A 20,875-nucleotide genomic window follows, 5' to 3' on the forward strand; every position below is an offset into this window, starting at 1 on the left:
GGTGTATACGTTTTATTAGTGTTTTGTGTTAAATAAGGGGTATTTCTAAAGAATTACTATCATAAGGGGGTTCAACTGGAAAAAGTTTCGAAAAGAGTGATGTAAACTGTTGAAAAGAAATTAAATTAAATGAAAGGCTTGTAAGCCGTGACCTGTTGCACCTTGTTTGATAAATAACCTCTGATGTCTTATACTGAATTAAACCAAAATGCTTGTGTGCTATTCAAACAGTTAACAGAAAATAAATAGTTAATAAACAACTATTGGAATATCAGTGAATGTAAAAAGTCATATGTGGGCAAGGTTTTAGCATTAAAAAAACACCTTCAGTTCTACCCATGCTGAAGGATTCTGAACTAATATATATGCATGATTACTAAAACAATAATTATGAAACAGAACAAAAACAATTAAATACAAATAAGTTAAATTAAATAAGTGTCAGGCTGATTTTTTCACTTCTATATATCTCATCTCAGGCACCCATCCACCTCACCTTGCCAAACCACCAGATATCTTTGTCATGTGAACTAGGCAGGGAGCCAGCAGGTCAGAAACTTACACAATTTGTGGCGCCTGCTTAAAGTGTCTGGGAGTCTCACCAATCAGTCAAAGCCTCAGGGTAAAATGTAATTATCTTTTTCTCTTTTTTTTTCATAAAGGTACTGTAAAAAGTATTTATTCAAGACTTTCTTTAAAGCAACAGAAGAAAAGGTGAGGTATCACTGAGAGTCAAATGTAATCCTCACTATACAAGAAAAGCATTAAAATCCCTGTGTTCTTTAATCTATAAAGACAAAAAGAAAATACACTGTAGAGCAGCCTGTGGGAGAGATGTGGAAAGTATTATTTACACAAGGGTATCATGAAGCGTGAAAAGGTTTTTACATCTTGTTTTGAAAATCATATTTTTGTCAAAGAAGAACAATCTTTCAGAATGTCTTCAGAGCTGTAGCCACCCAACCATCCATGTAATTTGTAACATTAAGTGAACTTAATGTTTCTTTTTACATCTTTGAAGACTTGTTTATGCAGCATTGAACTGTGGTATGTCTGCATTATTTTCAATGCTAACCTTTTCAGCTGCTTAGCTTTTCATCTATTACACTGCAATTGATTGGAGTGGTTAAATATAGAGAGCAGTCATAGGCAAATGCGGGGGGGGGGGGGGGGAGTGTTCCGTTTGTGGCTCAAATTATCAAGACAATGGTGGTCATTCCAAGTTGTTCGCTCGCTAGCAGTTTTTAGCAGCCGTGCAAATGCTATGCCGCCTCCCACTGGGAGTGTATTTTAGCTTAGCAGAAGTGCAAACGAAAGGATCGCAGAGAGGCTACAAAATTATTTTGTGCAGTTTCAGAGTAGCTTCAGACCTACTCAGCGCTTGCGATCACTTCAGACTATTCAGTTCCTGTTTTGACGTCACGAACACGCCCTGGTTCGGCCAGCCACGCCTGCATTTTTCCTGGCACGCCTGCGTTTTTTTCGAACACTCCCTGAAAACGGTCAGTTGACACCCAGAAACGCCCTCTTTCTCATACGTCCTAGAGGATGCTGGGGACGACATCAAGACCATGGGGTATAGATGGGATCCGCAGGAGACATGGGCACTCCAAAGACTTTTCATTGGGTGTGAACTGGCTCCACCCTCTATGCCCCTCCTCCAGACCTCAGTTTTAGAAATGTGCCCAGGTCGACTGGATGCACTCTGAGGAGCTCTACTGAGTTCCTCTGAAAAGACTTATGTTAGGTTTTTTATTTTCAGGGAGATCTGCTGGCATCAGACTCCCTGCTTCGTGGGACTGAGGGGGCAGAAGCAGAACCAACTTCCTCAGAGTTTCATGGCTCTGTTTCTGGCTGACAGGACACTATTAGCTCCTGAAGGGAACTGACCGCTAGCCGTGTCTAGATGCTCACTCCCACAGCACGCCGTCACCCACCTCACAGAGCCAGAAGTCAGAAGACAGGTGAGTATGAGAAGAATTATCTTCAATCATGTAAGTGATGGCTGAGGTGTGGCGCGGCTGGCGGGAGCGCAGCGCGCCATTGCTGCCCACACACACAGGCACTGCAGGGTGCAGGGCATGGGGGGATGCCCTGGGCAGCAAGAAAAATACCTCAAACTGGCTAAAAGGGGGCATAAGATGCCGCTGGCACAGCCCTATCCCCGCCAGTATAAATATTGTCATGGATACTGAGGGGCGGAGCTTCTTCCTCAGGCAGCCAGCACACTACTCAGCACCATTTTCTCTCTCTCCTCAGGCTGCAGAGAACATGCTGGTCCTCTCCTCCACTTCCGTCAAGTACAGGGTGCTATAAAGGGGGGGCACAAAGTGATTGTGGTGCATTTGATAGTGTATATTACTATTTAAAACCGCTTTTGAGCTGTGGACATACTGTGTTCACAGGCAATACTGGCGCTGGGTTTGTGAACTGGCTGCTCCTATCCTGTGTCCCTCTGACAGATTTTACTGTGGGTCTGTCCCCAAAATAAGTCCCAGTGTGTCTGTGAGTGTGGTGTACACGTGTGAGACATATCTGTGTGTGGTGTACACGTGTGAGCCATTTTAGGGACACAGAGTTGTAATGTGGTGGAGCTACCGGCACACCAAGAGCCTACATGGGTGAAAGAGCTACGTGACAGTATGCATCTGATTAACCGTAGATTAGATAAGTCTGAATCTAAGGCTGCATGCTGGAGAAAATCTGTGGAAGATGTGATTTTTCAGGATGCTGTTATTCCTTATGCGGGCGGCCCCTCTGGGTCACATAAGAGACCATTTGCAAATGTTGTAAACACTGATACCGACACGGATTTTGATTCTTGTGTCGACAATAGTGAATCCAGAGAGATAGATCATAAATTGGCAAAAAGTATACAATATATGATTGTGGCTATAAGAGACGTGTTGGAGGTTACAGAAAGCACTCCTGTACCTCAGGAGAAAGCTTATTTATGTAAGGAAAAGAAATCCAAAGTCACGTTCCCTCCTTCACACGAACTAAATGCTCTGTTTGAAGGGATGTGGGTGAATCCTGATAAAAAGGATTCACATAGCTTATCTTTTCCCGGTTGAAGACAGGAAAAAATGGGAGTCACCCCCTGTATTAGACAGTGCAATTTCCAGATTGACAAAGAAGGTAATTCTCCCTGATCTTGGCACGGCTTCTCTTAAAGATCCGACAGACCGCAAAATGGAAACGACATTGAAATCCATTTATGTTACCAATGGTACACTGCTCAGGCCCACTATTGCCTGCGCATGGGTGAGTCACGCTATTGAAAAATGGTCAGAAAGCGTGTCATCAGAAATTGACACGATTGATAAAGATGAGATACTCCTTAAGTTAGGGAATATCAAGGATGCTGCCGCCTACATGCTGGAAGCAATGAAGGATATTGGACTCTGGAGTTCACAAGCCGCTACCATGGCAGTATCGGCTAGGCAGGCGTTATGGATTCGCCAGTGGAACGCAGATGCAGATTCCAAAAGAAACATGGAGGCTCTCCCATATAAAGGTGAGGCCTTATTTGGCAAGGGCCTGGATGCGTTAGTTTGGGCGGCTACCGCAGGTAAGTCAACATTTTTGCACTCTGCGCCTGCACCGGCAAAAAAGACCTATCATCCGCAAATGCAGTCCTTCTGGCCCAATAAATACAAAAAGGCGAGTGGTTCCCCCTTCTTTGCAGGTAGGGGAAGGGGAAAGAAGCCCACACTGGCTCAAGGTTCCCAAGAGCAGAAGTCTACCCCTAATTCTGCCAAATCCCCAGCATGATGTTGGAACTTCCTTGCGGGAAGCCGCTTGGGTGGGGGAACGTCTCAAACTTTTCAGCCAGGATTGGATTCTGTCTGGCCTGGATCCCTGGGTGTTGCAAATAGTATCCCAGGGATACAAACTAGAGTTTCAAGACGTTCCCCCATGCCGATTTTTCAAATCGACCTTGCCAGCTTCTCTGCCAGAGAGAGAAGCAGTAACAGCGGCAATCCAAATATTATTTCAAGACCAGGTTATAGTACTGGTACCGTTGTCACAACAAGGGCAGGGTTTTTATTCAAGCCTCTTTGTTGTTCCGAAGCTGGACGGCTCGGTCAGACCGATCCTAAATCTAAAAGATCTGAATTTCTTCCTGAAAAGGTTCAAGTTCAAGATGGAATCACTTCGGGCGGTGATTGCCAGTCTGGAGGAGGGGGACTACTTAGTGTCGGTGGACATAAAGGATGCTTACCTGCATGTTCCCATTTATCCTCACCAGGCTTATCTGAGATTCGCGATTCAGGATTGCCATTACCAATTCCAGACGTTACCTTTCGGCTCCTCCGCGGCACCGAGGTGATGGCGGAGGGACCGAAGAAAGGAGTCAATATAATCCCTTATCTGGATTACCTCCTGATAAAGGTGAGATCCAGGGAGCAGTTATTACAAAACATATCCCTCTCCCTGTCAATACTCCAACAACACGGGTGGATCATAAATTACCCAAAGTCACAGTTGGAACCGACGACAAGGTTGTCTTTCCTCGGGATGATTCTGGACACAGAAGTTCAGAGAGTATTTCTTCTGCTGGAAAAGGCTCTGGAAATCCAGAAAATGGTAAAACAGATATTGAAACCATCCAGTGTGTTGATCCATCAGTGCATTCGGTTGTTGGGGAAGATGGTGGCAGCCTACGAGGCCATACAGTTTGGCAGGTTCCATGCCAGAGCATTCCAGTGGGATCTGTTGGACAAGTGGTCGGGGTCACACCTACACATGCACAGAAAGGTAATCCTGTCGTCAAAAACCAGGATTTCGCTCCTGTGGTGGTTGCACAGCTCTCACCTGCTAGAGGGACGCAGGTTCGGGATTCAGGACTGGGTCCTAATAACCACGGATGCAAGTCTCCGAGGCTGGGGAGCAGTCTCTCAGGGAGAAAACATCCAGGGACGTTGATCATAACAGGAAGCCTGCCTTCACATAAACGTTCTGGAGGTATGAGCCATTTACAATGGCCTTCAACAAGCGGTACGTCTTCAAGACCGTACCGTGCAGATCCAGGCGGACAATGTAACAGCAGTCGCATACAACAGACAGGGCGGAATGAAAAGCAGAGCGGCAATGGCAGAAGTGACAAAATCCTCCGCTGGGCAGAAAAACATCTACAAGCTCTGTCGGCAATATTAATTCCGGGAGTAGACAACTGGGAAGCAGACTTCCTCAGCAGACACGATCTCCATCTAGGAGAGTGGGGCCTCCACCAAGAAGTCTTCGCAGAGGTGAGAAGTCTTTGGGGAGTTCCTCAAATAGACATGATGGTGTCTCATCTCAACAAGAAGCTTCAGAGATACTGTTCCAAGTCGAGAGACCTTTCAAGCAGTAGCAGTGGATGCACTGGTGACCCAGTGGGTGTTTCTGTCAGTGTATGTTTTCCCTCCACTTCCATTGATCCCAAAATTACTCAGGATCATAAGAAAGACAAGGGTTCGAGCAATATTCATTGCCCCAGACTGGCCAAGAAGGGCTTGGTACCCAGATCTTCAGCAGTTACTCATAGGAGATCCTCGACCTCTTCCTCCTCGGGAAGGACCTGCTGCAGCAGGGGCCGTGTGTGTACCAAGACTTACCGCGGCTACGTTTTACGGTATGGCTTTTGAGCGCCATATCCTAGCCAGGAAGGGTATTCCTAAGAAGGTCATCCCCACCCTTATTCAGGCCAGAAAGGGAGTAACGTCAAAACATTACCACCGTATTTGGAGAAAATGTGTCTTGGTGTGAATCCAAGAAAGCTCCTACGGAAGAGTTTCACTTAGGACGTTTTTTCCATTTTTTGCAGGATGGTGTGGAGACGGGCCTACGTTTGGGATCAATCAAGGTCCAGATTTCGGCCTTGTCAGTGATCTTCCAAAAACAATTGGCTTTTTTTCCAGAGGTTCAGACCTTCGTGAAAGGGCTTCTGCACATCCAGCCTCCATTCGTGCCTCCAGTGGCACCATGGGACCTTAACATGGTATTGCAGTTCCTTCAATCGGATTGGTTTGAGCCTCTACAAAAGAGTTGAAGTTTCTCATTTGGAAAGTGGTGATGCTTTTGGCATTGGCATCCGCAAGGCGGGTGTCAGAATTGGGGGCCTTGTCTCACAAGAGCCCTTACCTGATTTTCCATGAAGATAGGGCAGAGTTGCGAACTCGCCAACACTTTCTACCAAAGGTGGTTTCTGCTATTCACATAAACCAACCTATTGTGGTGCCAGTAGTTACTGACACATTCACTGAGTCAAAGTCTCTAGATGTGGTTAGAGCTTTGAAAACCTATGTTGCTAGAACAGCTCGTATACGGAAAACAGAGGCTCTGTTTGTCCTGTATGATCACAACAATATTGGCTGTACTGCTTCCAAGCAGACTATTGCACGTTGGATTAGAAATACGATTCAGCAAGCTCATACTGCGGCTGGATTGCCGTTACCGACGTCGGTAAAGGCCCACTCCACTAGGAAGGTGGGCTCATCCTGGGTGGCTGCCCAGGGGGTCTCGGCATTACAACTTTGCCGAGCAGCTACTTGGTCAGGGTCAAACACATTTGCTAAGTTCTACAAGTTTGACACCTTGGCCGATGAGGACCTAAAGTTTGGTTAATCGGTGCTGCAGGGTCATCCGAACTCTCCCGCCCATACTGGAGCTTTGGTATAGACCGCATGGTCTTGATGTCGTCCCCAGCATCCTCTAGGACGTATGAGAAAATAGGATTTTGATAACCTACCGGTAAATCCTTTTCTCCTAGTCCGTAGAGGATGCTGGGCGCCCGTCCCAGTGCGTACTTTACATGCAGTTTAGTTATTACAGTTACACAAGTTGTGTTATCTTGGTTTCAGCATGTTGCTGCAATTAGTTCATGCCTGTTGGCGTGTGTTATGTTGAATGCCATGTGTGCGGCATGGTTGAGGGTGTGAGTTGGTAGATATCTCACCACTAGTTAAGTAATTCCTTTCCTCGAAATGTCAGTCTCCCTGGGCACAGTTCCTACAACTGAGGTCTGGAGGAGGGGCATAGAGGTAGGAGCCAGTTCACACCCAATGAAAAGTCTTTGGAGTGCCCATGTCTCCTGCGGAACCCGTCTATACCCCATGGTCTTGATGTCATCCCCAGCATCCTCTATGGACCAGGAGAAAAGGATTTACCAGTAGGTAATCAAAATCCTATTTTCTGTCAATCACTCTGCGGCCAGCAGTGCGACTGAAAAGCTTCGCTAGACCTTGTGTGAAACTACAGTTTGTTGTAATAGTACGGCGCACGTGCGCATTGGGCCGCATACGCATGCGCAGAAGTGCCATTTTTTTGCCTGATCGCTGCACAGCGAACAAAAGCAGCTAGCAATCAACTCGGAATGACCCCCAATAGCATTGGTATATAATACAATTATTAAGGTAGGCTGCCGCCACATCATGCAGTTTATGGGACAGAGCAGAGCTTCGACGCATGCCCAGTGGTAGCAGCTTCTTCTACCAAGCTTCCTGTGTGTGTGGATCTAAGTCCTCAGTTAGTGCACTAGCCCAGAGAGTAGTTACCAGGAAGAAGAGACAGGAGCCTTACCATGAGGTGGGAGAATGAGTGCTTAGAAAGTGCAGTACTGGCTCTGTTATGTTTGTGTATTTATTTATTTTGGTATGTTTGACCTTTTCCTGACCACTTATTTCTATAATTTAAATGTTTGATACAGCCTATAGTATAGAACATATATAGTGTTCAATATTAATAGTGCATTCGGGTTGGGTACGGGTGCCCAGCGGTAAGAATACCGCCGGTCATCATACCGATGCCAGGATCTCAGTGTTTAGATTGCAGGGGGTGAGCACAACAAAGCCCCTTGCTGGTTCGCTGTGCTCACCATGCAGCAGGCTAAGTGGCCTGCTGCACTCGCCACAGGTTCTATTCACACTTTATGGGTGTTGTGGGAATAGTCCCTGTCAGTCAGCATGCTAACTGTTGGGCTCTCCACTGGGCAGGATTCCAGCATCGGTATAGTGATCGGCGGTCTCCCGACTGTGGGTCACATAACCGCATCCCCTGTATTCCATACAGCACAGTATACAGAGTATAAAAAGACCAGTGCTTACATTAATGTCCAGGGTCTATACTAGGTTCCTCTACCGCTCCCCCAGACTCCTGCACTTGTTCCAATGTTCCGCAGAGTGGGATATTGTGTACTGCGTTTGATAAAACCCTAGAAATCCTGTGTTTGCCACTGAGAGCAGTGTCAACTTGATGTAACGGTAATAGTACCATATATGCACATAGCCAACTGGTTGGTCTTACTGGCAAATACAGTAGCAGAGTAATGTAACAAAACTAATGCTAAACTATACTAAAGGAAAACTATACTTATTCCAAATCTAACAAAATTTATGATACTTTTATTTAGTATTAACTATTACATATCAATTTTCATTTATAGGAAAACAAAAACACATAAAGCTTACCAGTAATTGCTTACTGGAAGTTTATTAACTCTGGCACTGAAAGAATATATAATGTACTCAGATTAGGTTTACTGAAAAAAAATTATATAAAAAATATAGGTATATAGGTCCTGGAACCCATTTGTTATGGATGCCAGGGAAGGCACCCCATTCCATTACTGTATGTCCCGTATCTTTGGAAATAATGTTACACACACCAAGCATGTTCCTGTGGAATATCTGCTGTCAATGTGTACTGTAACACATAAGATACTTAAGATACAAGTTTCAGTTACCATTTTTTTAAACACCCTGTAGTATTCTTAAACAATGACTGACCGTTAAAGAAACTTTTGCAAAAGGAATCAATCATGACTGCTGTCACCCAATTGTACAGCGGATCACTGACGCTATGATAGTATTAGCTCTGTATTCAATATCTGCCATTAATAATGCTGTGGGTTTTAGACAGGTAATAGAGGTTCTGTGTCCCCACTATCAAATTACACCTGGGAGTTTAAAAAACAAACCCTAAATATTGGCCTGCAAAATGCAATTTTTCCCACTGTCCACTTAACCACCAATATGTGAGCAAGCAGAACTTGGCAAATTAAAGATTACATGGCTGTGAGAGCCCACTGGGTTGGTGAATCACCTTCAGCAGCAAGAATGGCAGCAGCATCTAGCAAACAATGCTAGATCATTCAGAGACAGGCTACTTTCTGTCTCATCAGCTTCACGGAGAGGCATACCACTGATAGCCAGTTAGAAAAAGTAAGGGATGTTATAGCAAAATGGACTCTCCTCAACATTTGTGATTTCTGATAATGCCACAAATATTGTGAAAGAAATATTGTGAAAGAAATTACAAGAGCATGAAGGAGATGCTGTCTGTGGCCCAAAAATGTTAATCCAGAGCAGTGGAGAATATTTTTGGTGCTATACAATGTGCTGAACCCATTCAAAATAGTCACCTGTGATGTTAGTTCAGACACTGACAGCTTAACTGATTCCCTTAATTAGATGTATGGAAAAGCAGCTCAAGAAATTGAAGGAGGAGATGAAACAAAGCGATTCCGCTAAGTATGTTGGATTTGTGGATCAAGGCCTTTATCTGAATGAAAGCAAAAAGGAAGTAGTGACTGCAGTAAAAGATGGAGTCAATGTTGTCTGAAAGAAGTATGCTGCTAATGGAATTTATTTGTTCCTCCAATCTCTCAGTATAGATATAACAAAACAAGTCAATATATTCCAGCATAAAACCCTCTGAGAGTATAAAATCAATTAAAAAGTAGTGGTATATAATGTCATAATATAATATACACCTTATTGCTAAAAATCCAAAGTTAAAAATATAATATACAGTAAGATACCTAATACCGGTATACAAAGATATAACAAACAAAAAAGGGGTGGGTGGAGGGGATCTGGTATAAAAAAGAGTCCTTAATCCATTAATCCAAAAATAGATTAGTGAATCTCTCAGGAATATAACAGAAATATATAGTAGATCCATGAGGTGACCTTCAAGTCTCTGGTAAGTTCACGTGCCACTGAAGAAGGTAATTTAAATCCATAAAATAGACTCACCCTCTGATGTCTAAATAGGATCTGCTCCAGGATATGGGAATGTTTTGCTGGCAAAACTGAGGTTTCCAGACAAGGCTCCTGTGTCCTCCAAGCTCCTCTTTCCAACACATTTCACATACTGGCTTCTTTAGAGTAGCTGAGGATAATATGTCCTCTCTTGGATTGTGACTTTATACATGTGTAGATTATGACCTGATTGCAGGCCTCTTATTGCCCAACAGCTGTCCACTTGCTTCACTTCCGTGTCTGCTCACATTCAGATGGTGACCGCAAACATCACTTTTGGTTTGGTCCACTTCCGGTCATTGGCCACTAGACATAGTTGGAATGTTCTTTGTTTTATGTCTGTTCCAAATTATACTTTCTAAAGCAGAAATAACACATGTCTGCAAGGTGTGTGGGGAAATGTCTCATATTGTTTTCAGCATGTAGTTCACTTTCAGCATTTAGTCAATCTTTAGAATGCAGTACAAAAGCTCCCCTTTGTTGTGATCTTTGGGAGATGTATGTTTTTTCCCCAAAGTTTTACAAACAATTTAAATACCTGTTATGAGAGTATGCTTAAGATAACAATTACTTTAAAAAAAAATGTATCTGTTTAGCAAGGATCCAAGGGTTGTTAGTATTACGTTCCAACTGATCCAGATCTTTAGAGATGCAAAGTGCTTCTGATAAGCAAGTTGTCAGCTCAAGTGGTACCCAAAATGACATCTCCTCCTTCTGATTCTCCAGCAACTGCTGCTGCCAGGAAAAAACTCAGCTTTCCCACGAGACCCAGTGGTGATGCAGTGAAGTAAACACAACATTTTCAAATCCAGTCGTGTCTAAAATAATTGCCCAAAATTAGTGACAGCTCTTCCATAACTCCATCTGATATGGTCAACATCCAATAAATGGTGGAGAATTATCTAAATAACAGGGTATAAATAGAGTCCCTTGGAGTACTGGAAGTAAAAATGGCAATTTGGAGACCCCGCGAAAAATTCCTTTTGCATTACTTAAGCTGCCTACACACCAGTGTGTACTCAGAAAGAGTTTTCAGCACAGCCGGGAACCTTGTCAGCGATTAGTGTAGGAGGATATTTCCTCAAAATGTGGAAAAGAGGATGTTTATCAAAATGAACTTGAAATTCCATGGGGAAGACCTTTACCAGCAATTACATCAAAGTACAGAGACTTCTGTAATGGTGGATTCCAGTGGGGATGAATTATTTATTGTGTGAGGATGATGTACAAACTGATGAGGGTGAGGATGATGAGGACAATATCTTGCCACTGCAGAGATAAATGACAACACTGTTAGCTTCGCTGCCTTAAGCCTATTGGTAGCTTGTTTTGTGGGGTCCCAAACAAACCTAGCACTTCAACCACAAAAAGTGCTTGGTTTTTTAAACTGCATGTCCTTTTTAATATCAAACATAAGGGTGGGTGAGAGAGTTTAAGGACAATTCTATCTTGTACCACTTTTCTTTTCTGCTACTGCTGTATGGCAATGTTTCTCTGTGTCTGGCTCTACCACACCCCCTTCCACCCTTCTCTTAGGGTTCTGTCCTTGGCCCCCTTCTCTTTTCCCTGTACACCTCTTCCCTGGGTGTGCTCATAAGCTCCTTTGGCCTCCATTAAAAGCTTTATGCAGATGATACGCAACTATACCTCTCCTCTACTGACCTCTCTCCCTCTGTACTCTCTTTGGTATTCAGCTGCCTTTCTGCCATCTGCTCCTGGATGTCTAAGTGCTCACTGAAGCTCAACTTGGAAAAACATGAACTCATCATCTTTCGCCCATCCAGAGTCTCCACCCCCCAAATATTTCCATCACTGTTGACAACACTATCATCTTCCCCATTCCCCAACTCCGCTGCCTGGGCGTCATTCTTGACCCTTCCCTTTCCTTCACTTAATCATGTTGATTCCAGCTACACAACATTCCTCTCCCAGAGTGCGACTAAACTTATTATCCACTCACTAATTATCTCACGGCTCGAATATTGCAACATTCTCCTCACTAGCGTCCCACTCTCCCATCTCATTTCACTCTGATCTGTTCTCAACTCCACAGCAAGACTTATCTTTCTCTCCCACTGCTCCACATCTGCCACTCCCCTTTCAACAAAACCTACATTGGCTCCCATGCCCCCACGGAATCCTCTTCAAACTCCTCAACCTCACATACAAGCCCCTTTTATTTCCACTGCACCATACATCTCCAACCTCATCTCCCTACATATGCCCTCCCGCCCACTCCAGTCGGCCAATGACCATCGCCTCTCTTCTACCCTGGCCACTACATCCCATGCATGAATCCAATATTTTGCCCGCACTGCCCCTAGTCACCGGAACAAGCTCCCTTACTCTGCACAGCTATTATTCATTACAAAAAAACTTCCGGGTCAGTGGCGAAGTGCCGGTATACAATACCGTTATATACCAGCCCACTTCGACCACTGTAAATATATATCCTTCCGTCCGTCCGTCACGTCATTTCCCTTAAACAAGATGCGTGGCATCCGGAAGGCGGGCTACAAGGGAGGATCTTTCACTCTTCACTGTTACTTAAGGTAAGAACTTTTCACTTTGTATTTTTTCAGCACCTTGATAAAAAGACCGTTTCGGTCTTGAAACATTGGTGGGCATTAAATACATTGACTTCTAAGAAAAGACCGTGGAGTGCCATTTCTGACTATGTAGATAGGAACATTGGTATACACTGCATTGGAACGGCACCCCGGCAGCTGCTATTATATACTGAGTGCCCCTCCACCTTTGTATATATATATATATATATATATATATACTGAGTGTATTTCCAGACCACAGATCCAGAATAGAGGGCACTCACCAGTCCAACTTCAATTTAAAGGATTTATTGGTACATCAGAGTCAATTCATAATGTCGACGTTTCGGCTTAAGCAAGCATTTTTCAAGACAACCAAGGAGACATCTGCTCAGCATACCAAGAATAAGCATACTGACAACCTCTCACGGGCTCCCCTATATACTGCACACAATCAATTAATTATCTTAATTACCGGAAGTGCATTACCCCATTAGCACACCTTAGGTTCTCCATATTATTTCTCTCCATCACCAAACGTCTATACAGTGCACATCGTGTAATCATGACATAGGATACATAGGCATTATACATGTATAACGAACACACATCAATATCTAGACTAATTACAGTACTAACCGGGGTTTCTAACTATCGTTCGTACCGGAAGTATCCTCTTTGCGTTCCACCGGCATCAATGGGCCTATCTCCACCTAACGTCCGTCACGTCATATCCGTTGCGCCGTAGCGCGTGACCGGAAGTGCGATGTATGCGTCTCATAGCGGAACTTTTTTTGCGTTCCATCTATTAGCAACTAGAGGGGCTTCACATTATGCATAATACCTCCAATGGAAATACCATTAGTCAGTAATATGCATAGTTGTCACAGAGCGTATCTGACATTATATAGAGTGTGTCTAACATTATATAGAGGAGCCCATAAGCCATCACCACACCACATTAAAATACACATCATCCTCCCACATTGGATTGTCAGTCACACCATATTAGACCCAATGGGACCAAAAGTGTGTGTCGGGCAATCCATATGGGACATAAATTAAAACAACTAATTAATAGTTTGATAAATTAGCTCATAAATGGTATAGGTACACCTCAAATAATGTAATATTCTAGTTTTCAATGTACTTCTCGCTAAAGATCAATCAGGATAGGACACATTCTGTTGTACCCAAACTTTCAATGTATAAAGAATTTCAGTGGGTTATTCTCATTTAACCCACGTGGTACGACAGTGTCCAATGTATAAATCCAACGTGCTTCAAGTTTCTTCAGTGCGAGTACTCGGTCGCCACCTCGCACCAATTCCGGAACCTGGTCAATGACCATACACCGTAAGGATGAGACCTGATGATTGTACTGGAGGAAGTGTTTCGCTACCGGTTTATCAGTTTCTTTTGTATCAATTGCTGTCCTAATCGAGTATCTGTGGTTTGCCATTCTGTCCCTGAATGACCTGCTTGTCATTCCAGTATAATATAAACCACAGGGGCAAATAACCACATAAATGACAAAGGCACTCATACACGTAAGATTATAGCGGATCTTAATTTTGGTTCCATTGTGCGGATGTCGGATATCTCTTCCACTTATCATCGAGTTACAGGTTGTGCAACCTTTGCATTTAAAGCAACCCGTTCTCCCTGATCTCAACCAATGTGAAAAGGTCTTAGTTGGCTGCATCATGGGTCGCATTAACAACTGGCGCAGATTTGGACCCCTTCGGTAGGCTCTCATTGGGGGGATGCTCCCCTTGAGATTCAATTGTGGGTCTGATGTCAGCATCGGCCAGTGTTGCTCATAAATGTCGCCTGTAATGTGTGAAGTGTGGTCATATGTGCTCACATGTACCATTCGATCACTTTTCACAGCCCGCTCAGCTTTGCTCAATGGATTTCTGAAACGATGATATGCCTTTTTGATACATCTGTTTAGAGTTGTTGGTGAGTACCCTCTTTGCAAAAATCTGGTTTTCATCTCATCTATCTGCAGTACAGCAAGTTCATGTGATGAGTTTATTCTAAGAACCCTCAGGAACTGAGATATCGGTAGACTTTCTTTTAGCTTAGGTGGATGTTGACTGGTTGCTAATAAGGTGGTGTTCCGATCAGTCACCTTCCGAAAAAGCGTAGTACCAAGTCCAGCACCCTCCTTCCACACTGTTACATCCAAAAATGTAACTGTGGTCTGATCTATATTGTAAGTAAATCTGATGGGTCCCTCCAGTCCATTGAGAGTGTCTATCATATTGGTCAATTCGTCCCTTGTGCCAGACCAGAGTAAATAAATATCGTCAATAAACCTCATATATCTAATCAATTTAGACGCATACCGGGACAATATGTGATTACATTCATATACCGCCATATATAGATTAGCATATGCCGGTGCTAGATTAGAGCCCATAGCTGTGCCTTTAATTTGGGCATAATAATCACTATCATACATAAAGTAATTATGTTTCAGTACCAATGTAGTCAACTCAGTTAAGAATTTTATCGGTGGCTTATTGTGTTGGACTTCAGTTAGATGATGTTCAATTGCCTCTATCCCATCTGAATGCGGGATTACAGTATACAGCGACTGTACATCCAATGTCGCTAGCCATATCTCTGAATCAGGTAACACAATATCTCTGATCTTAAGCAGAAAATCTGATGTGTCTCTCACATAACTACTGGTTTTGCTTACCAGTGGTTGCAAAAATTGGTCAATGTAAATAGCAAGTGGTTGAAGAAGTGACCCTTTCGCCGAAACGATTGGACGACCCGGCGGGTCCTCCAATCGTTTATGGACTTTCGGCAGGGTATACAATATTGGTGTGACAGGATGTTCAACCTTCAAAAATGAAACTGTGTCATCATCATCAATCCAACCTTCCCCAAAACCCAAATCGATGGTCTCATCTATAATTTTCTTATATATGTTGATGGGGTTACACTTCAACTTCACATACGTATGTTCATCAGAGAGTTGGCGTCTAACCTCACTGTCATACTGGCACCAATCCTGAATCACCACCGCCCCGCCTTTATCAGCGGGACGTATGGTGATGTTCTTATTATCCCTTAGGGATTTTAGTGCCGACCTTTGTTCAATGGATAAGTTAAAGTATTTAGGTGACGTTTTCACCCTATTCACCTTCTCTGTTTCTACCATCCGTGTAAACGTTTTAATACTGGCATTATGAGATGTAGGGTCATAGTAACTAAGCTGTTTACATTTATTGGACTCATTAGATATGCTCTTATTACCAAATTGTTCCCTTAGTCTCAATTTACGTCCAAAACGATAATTATCAATCATCCAATTGAACGGATCGTGTGTCGTTGTTGGGACGAAAGAGAGACCAAGTTCCAATACTGACATTTCCGCATCATTAAGGGTATATGAGGACAGGTTAAAGACTGTACTCAAGTCCGTGGTTTCGGACCTCTTCTTTTTACACTTACCACCCCTCCTTTGTTGGCACCTCGGCCTCCGCCTCTTCGGAATGGGGGGTATACATAGTCGCCTGTCCCTAAAAAACGTTCCCTTCTAGTGTCATTAGAATCAGTTGCTTCTCCCTCAGACGATGATTGTACCGAGGAATTCCCTTCATCTAAATTAACTCTCTGATGGCGATATCGAAAGGGACGTCTGGCTCTATTCTCATTAGAGTTTCCTACTAGCCACCTGTACACAGTGTGTAATTTGTAATCACTGTTTACAGTTTCCAACTTTTTACGTTTAAATTGTAGTAATTCTTGTTGGTACATATCGATCTGTCCCTTGAGTTTCTCAACCCAGGGTTCTGTTTTATCACTCACAATTTTTTTCATATACAAATTTTTAAAGGCCTCAATCTCCACTCGCAATTTCTTAAGCTCACTAGTTACTTCCTCTATTACAAGGAGAATAAGGTCAGACGAGCACTTATTGAGGACAGCACACCACTTTGCACAGAATGTGGGATTATACCTCCCCAGGGTTGGTATATTATGTACCCTAAACCCCCTGGGTATTTTTTTAGATCGGTGATATTCACTGAGGAATTGGCCATGTAGGACCAGATATGTTTCGCGTTTTCTCATTCTGAGAAGTTTGTTATATAAATCAGATACTGTTTCAGCAGGTAGTTCAGAAAACTCAATCTGGTCAAAATAGATCTTATCCGCGTCATCATCAGTTAAAGATAAAAAATTGGTTTCAGCTGCCCTCAATAAGTCCTCGTCAAACACATTAACACCTGTTTGAGACATAGTAAAAAGAAACTATATTCTGATCTGGCACAAGTTTGGACAAATGCGAGAAGTACACGCTATACCATAAAAGTATATACAATCTTCAAATCACCTCAGTGTGTGACTTGTACATCAGTACATACTCCCAGCAGCAATACAGATATCACTGGAAGAAAGATTATAAAAAGTCAAAAAAAGTGTAAATAATTTTCATAATTCAGCTTCATCAGCGGGTGCTTGACAAAAAATCCAAAACAATATAGTCCTGGATCCACTAATATCAATTTGTAATGTCCGCACTCACAGCAGTCAATAGTCACCATAGGGGTGCTTCTCAAGAAAGCCCAAATAGGGACATCCACATATACTGAGTGTATTTCCAGACCACAGATCCAGAATAGAGGGCACTCACCAGTCCAACTTCAATTTAAAGGATTTATTGGTACATCAGAGTCAATTCATAATGTCGACGTTTCGGCTTAAGCAAGCCTTTTTCAAGACAACCAAGGAGACATCTGCTCAGCATACCAAGAATAAGCATACTGACAACCTCTCACGGGCTCCCCTATATACTGCACACAATCAATTAATTATCTTAATTACCGGAAGTGCATTACCCCATTAGCACACCTTAGGTTCTCCATATTATTTCTCTCCATCACCAAACGTCTATACAGTGCACATCGTGTAATCATGACATAGGATACATAGGCATTATACATGTATAACGAACACACATCAATATCTAGACTAATTACAGTACTAACCGGGGTTTCTAACTATCGTTCGTACCGGAAGTATCCTCTTTGCGTTCCACCGGCATCAATGGGCCTATCTCCACCTAACGTCCGTCACGTCATATCCGTCGCGCCGTAGCGCGTGACCGGAAGTGCGATGTATGCGTCTCATAGCGGAAAATTTATGTCCCATATGGATTGCCCGACACACACTTTTGGTCCCATTTGGTCTAATATGGTGTGACTGACAATCCAATGTGGGAGGATGATGTGTATTTTAATGTGGTGTGGTGATGGCTTATGGGCTCCTCTATATAATGTTAGACACACTCTATATAATGTCAGATACGCTCTGTGACAACTATGCATATTACTGACTAATGGTATTTCCATTGGAGGTATTATGCATAATGTGAAGCCCCTCTAGTTGCTAATAGATGGAACGCAAAAAAAGTTCCGCTATGAGACGCATACATCGCACTTCCGGTCACGCGCTACGGCGCGACGGATATGACGTGACGGACGTTAGGTGGAGATAGGCCCATTGATGCCGGTGGAACGCAAAGAGGATACTTCCGGTACGAACGATAGTTAGAAACCCCGGTTAGTACTGTAATTAGTCTAGATATTGATGTGTGTTCGTTATACATGTATAATGCCTATGTATCCTATGTCATGATTACACGATGTGCACTGTATAGACGTTTGGTGATGGAGAGAAATAATATGGAGAACCTAAGGTGTGCTAATGGGGTAATGCACTTCCGGTAATTAAGATAATTAATTGATTGTGTGCAGTATATAGGGGAGCCCGTGAGAGGTTGTCAGTATGCTTATTCTTGGTATGCTGAGCAGATGTCTCCTTGGTTGTCTTGAAAAAGGCTTGCTTAAGCCGAAACGTCGACATTATGAATTGACTCTGATGTACCAATAAATCCTTTAAATTGAAGTTGGACTGGTGAGTGCCCTCTATTCTGGATCTGTGGTCTGGAAATACACTCAGTATATGTGGATGTCCCTATTTGGGCTTTCTTGAGGAGCACCCCTATGGTGACTATTGACTGCTGTGAGTGCGGACATTACAAATTGATATATATATATATATATATATATAAAATGAAGGGATGTGGGGTAGCGGCCAGCGGTGTCTCAAATAAATTTTCGAGATAAATATTTAAATATTGAAACATTTAATATCAGTTTTAACAATACAAGACTTTTTAAAAATGGGATAAAAAGTAAATACACACTGCGTAAAAAGATATTAAAGATAACTTCTTATCTGAGTCAGAGGTCAGCAATAATGCCCAACGTGTTTCGTCACACAGACTTCATCAAGGGGTAAAGTCAGAGTGGGACTGGGCTTATATTTATACTAGTACTGCTCACAACTCAATTATGACATCATATCCTGCTTTAGAAAAAACATTGTTGCTAAACTATAATATTTTCATTAAAATAAAACTTCCTCCCTATGGGCAGATACTATATCAGTATACATAGAAAACAAGTTTTTTAGAGCTTTGTAAGGCACAAGGAACATCTTTAAAAAGTCTTATTAGTATGAATCAGCTGCACTACCGCCACACTTCCGGCATCCGGATACACTGTATTCAGGAGCGCATCACTTCCATCCCACTTCCGGGACATTACTGCGCATATGTTCGCCGTCATCTTTGTTCACAGTTAAGTGGAGACTGAGCTCCTTATGGCTGTCCATCTTCTATTGCGGTGGCCATTTTCTATTAGATCTCCCTATTTGGTTTAAAGTGACAGCCATTTTGTTGGAGATCATACTGTTCATATTGTGGGACAGTCTTCTTTATCCACAGGCCGTTTCCATGGGAATGAGTAAAAAGAGGAGAACACAATATAAATAATTGTATGATGGAATATTACTACCACAACTACTATAATAAATACCCAATATAGCAGCTTATTGAAGAGAAATATAAATATAGAGGATATAGAAGATATAATTACATGAAAAAATAATATAATTAAATAGTATGCTGGGGAATTAGGAAGTGAGAGTGATAGTGCTATGGCAATTACTAGTTTCATTATTTACAAGATATATATATATTTATATATATATCAGGGATTTTTGCTATATTAATAAAATAATGATATTAAAGTGTAATAAAATGAGTAATGTAATGAATATGTGCACTATGGGTTATAAAATAATTTAAAGGTCCATTTACTAGGACACTCAGAAAGCACATTGGTATTTTGGATCTGATTTACAGTACCTGATCTTCCCAGGTGGTCTACCTTGCTGGTACTAATCAGGCCCAACACTGCTTTGCTTCCAAGATCGTCCGGGATTGGGCCTTTCTAGTGTGGTTTGACTGTAGAGTTTTTTTGTCATTAACCGTGCATGTGTCACAATTTATGGTGAACTAAAGAGGGTGATTTATTACAAGGATGGGGATGTGGGCAAGGAGTGGGGAAAAGGAGTGTGGGATGGGATGGGTAAGGTGGGATGTGAAATAGGGATACTGTTCACTATTCAGTGAGATAATTCTTCATAAAAATGGAGCAATTTCGTAATTCTCATTGAATCCCACAGGATGTAGGGTCCGTAACTGGAAAATCCAGAACATTTCTCTGCGTGAAAGTTTGTTGGCTAGGTCTCCTCCTCTCTCTCCCAGCTTGACCAATTCGATAGCTTTAAAGGTCAGGGATTCCAGATTAGATTTATGTACGATGTTAAAGTGTTTGGAGACTGCATGGGATACCACCTTGTTCTTTATGTTTCGGATATGCTCTTGCATCCTCATTTTTAATGGTCTTTTTGTTTTTCCGACGTACTGTTTTCCACAGTCACATTCCAATAAATAGATCACAGATTGAGAATTACAATTGATGAAATCTTTTATTTTGTATTCCTTCTTTTTCCCTGAGCCCGTGAATGTCTTCCAAACCGGATGTAAAATCCTGCAAATGTTGCATCAGCCGCATTTATGCAACCCTGTGCATTTCGGTAGTGAACGACCCTCCTCGTGTTCATTAGTTAACATGCTGGGGACAAGAATGTCCTTCAGGTATCGTGATTTTCTAAAGACAATCTCAGGGCGTGGAGGTAAAAGTTATTTGAGAATCGGGTCCATTAGTAAAATTCCCCAATGGTTCTTGAGTGAGTTTCTAATGGATGTCTCATGTCAATTGTATGTTGTGATGAAAGCTGTGGAGTCTTTCTTATTACTCTCTCTTTGTTTGTATTCCAGCAGTTTTTATCTTTCCAAGGTTTTAGCTTTACTCACGGCTTCTTCTAGGATTGTTGTGCACTTTGTTGGTGAGGGTTGAAGGAAAC

The 20,875-nt window shown here is 42.6% G+C and overlaps 1 pseudogene; it reads right to left on the reverse strand.

Moving 5' to 3' along the window:
• Nucleotides 1–19,799: 19,799 nt before the first annotated feature.
• Nucleotides 19,800–19,918, reverse strand: LOC134937200 (5S ribosomal RNA; annotated as a pseudogene).
• Nucleotides 19,919–20,875: the final 957 nt, after the last annotated feature.

This window comes from Pseudophryne corroboree, chromosome 6 (assembly GCF_028390025.1).
Source record: "Pseudophryne corroboree isolate aPseCor3 chromosome 6, aPseCor3.hap2, whole genome shotgun sequence".
In the NCBI taxonomy this organism is placed as follows: domain Eukaryota; kingdom Metazoa; phylum Chordata; class Amphibia; order Anura; family Myobatrachidae; genus Pseudophryne; species Pseudophryne corroboree.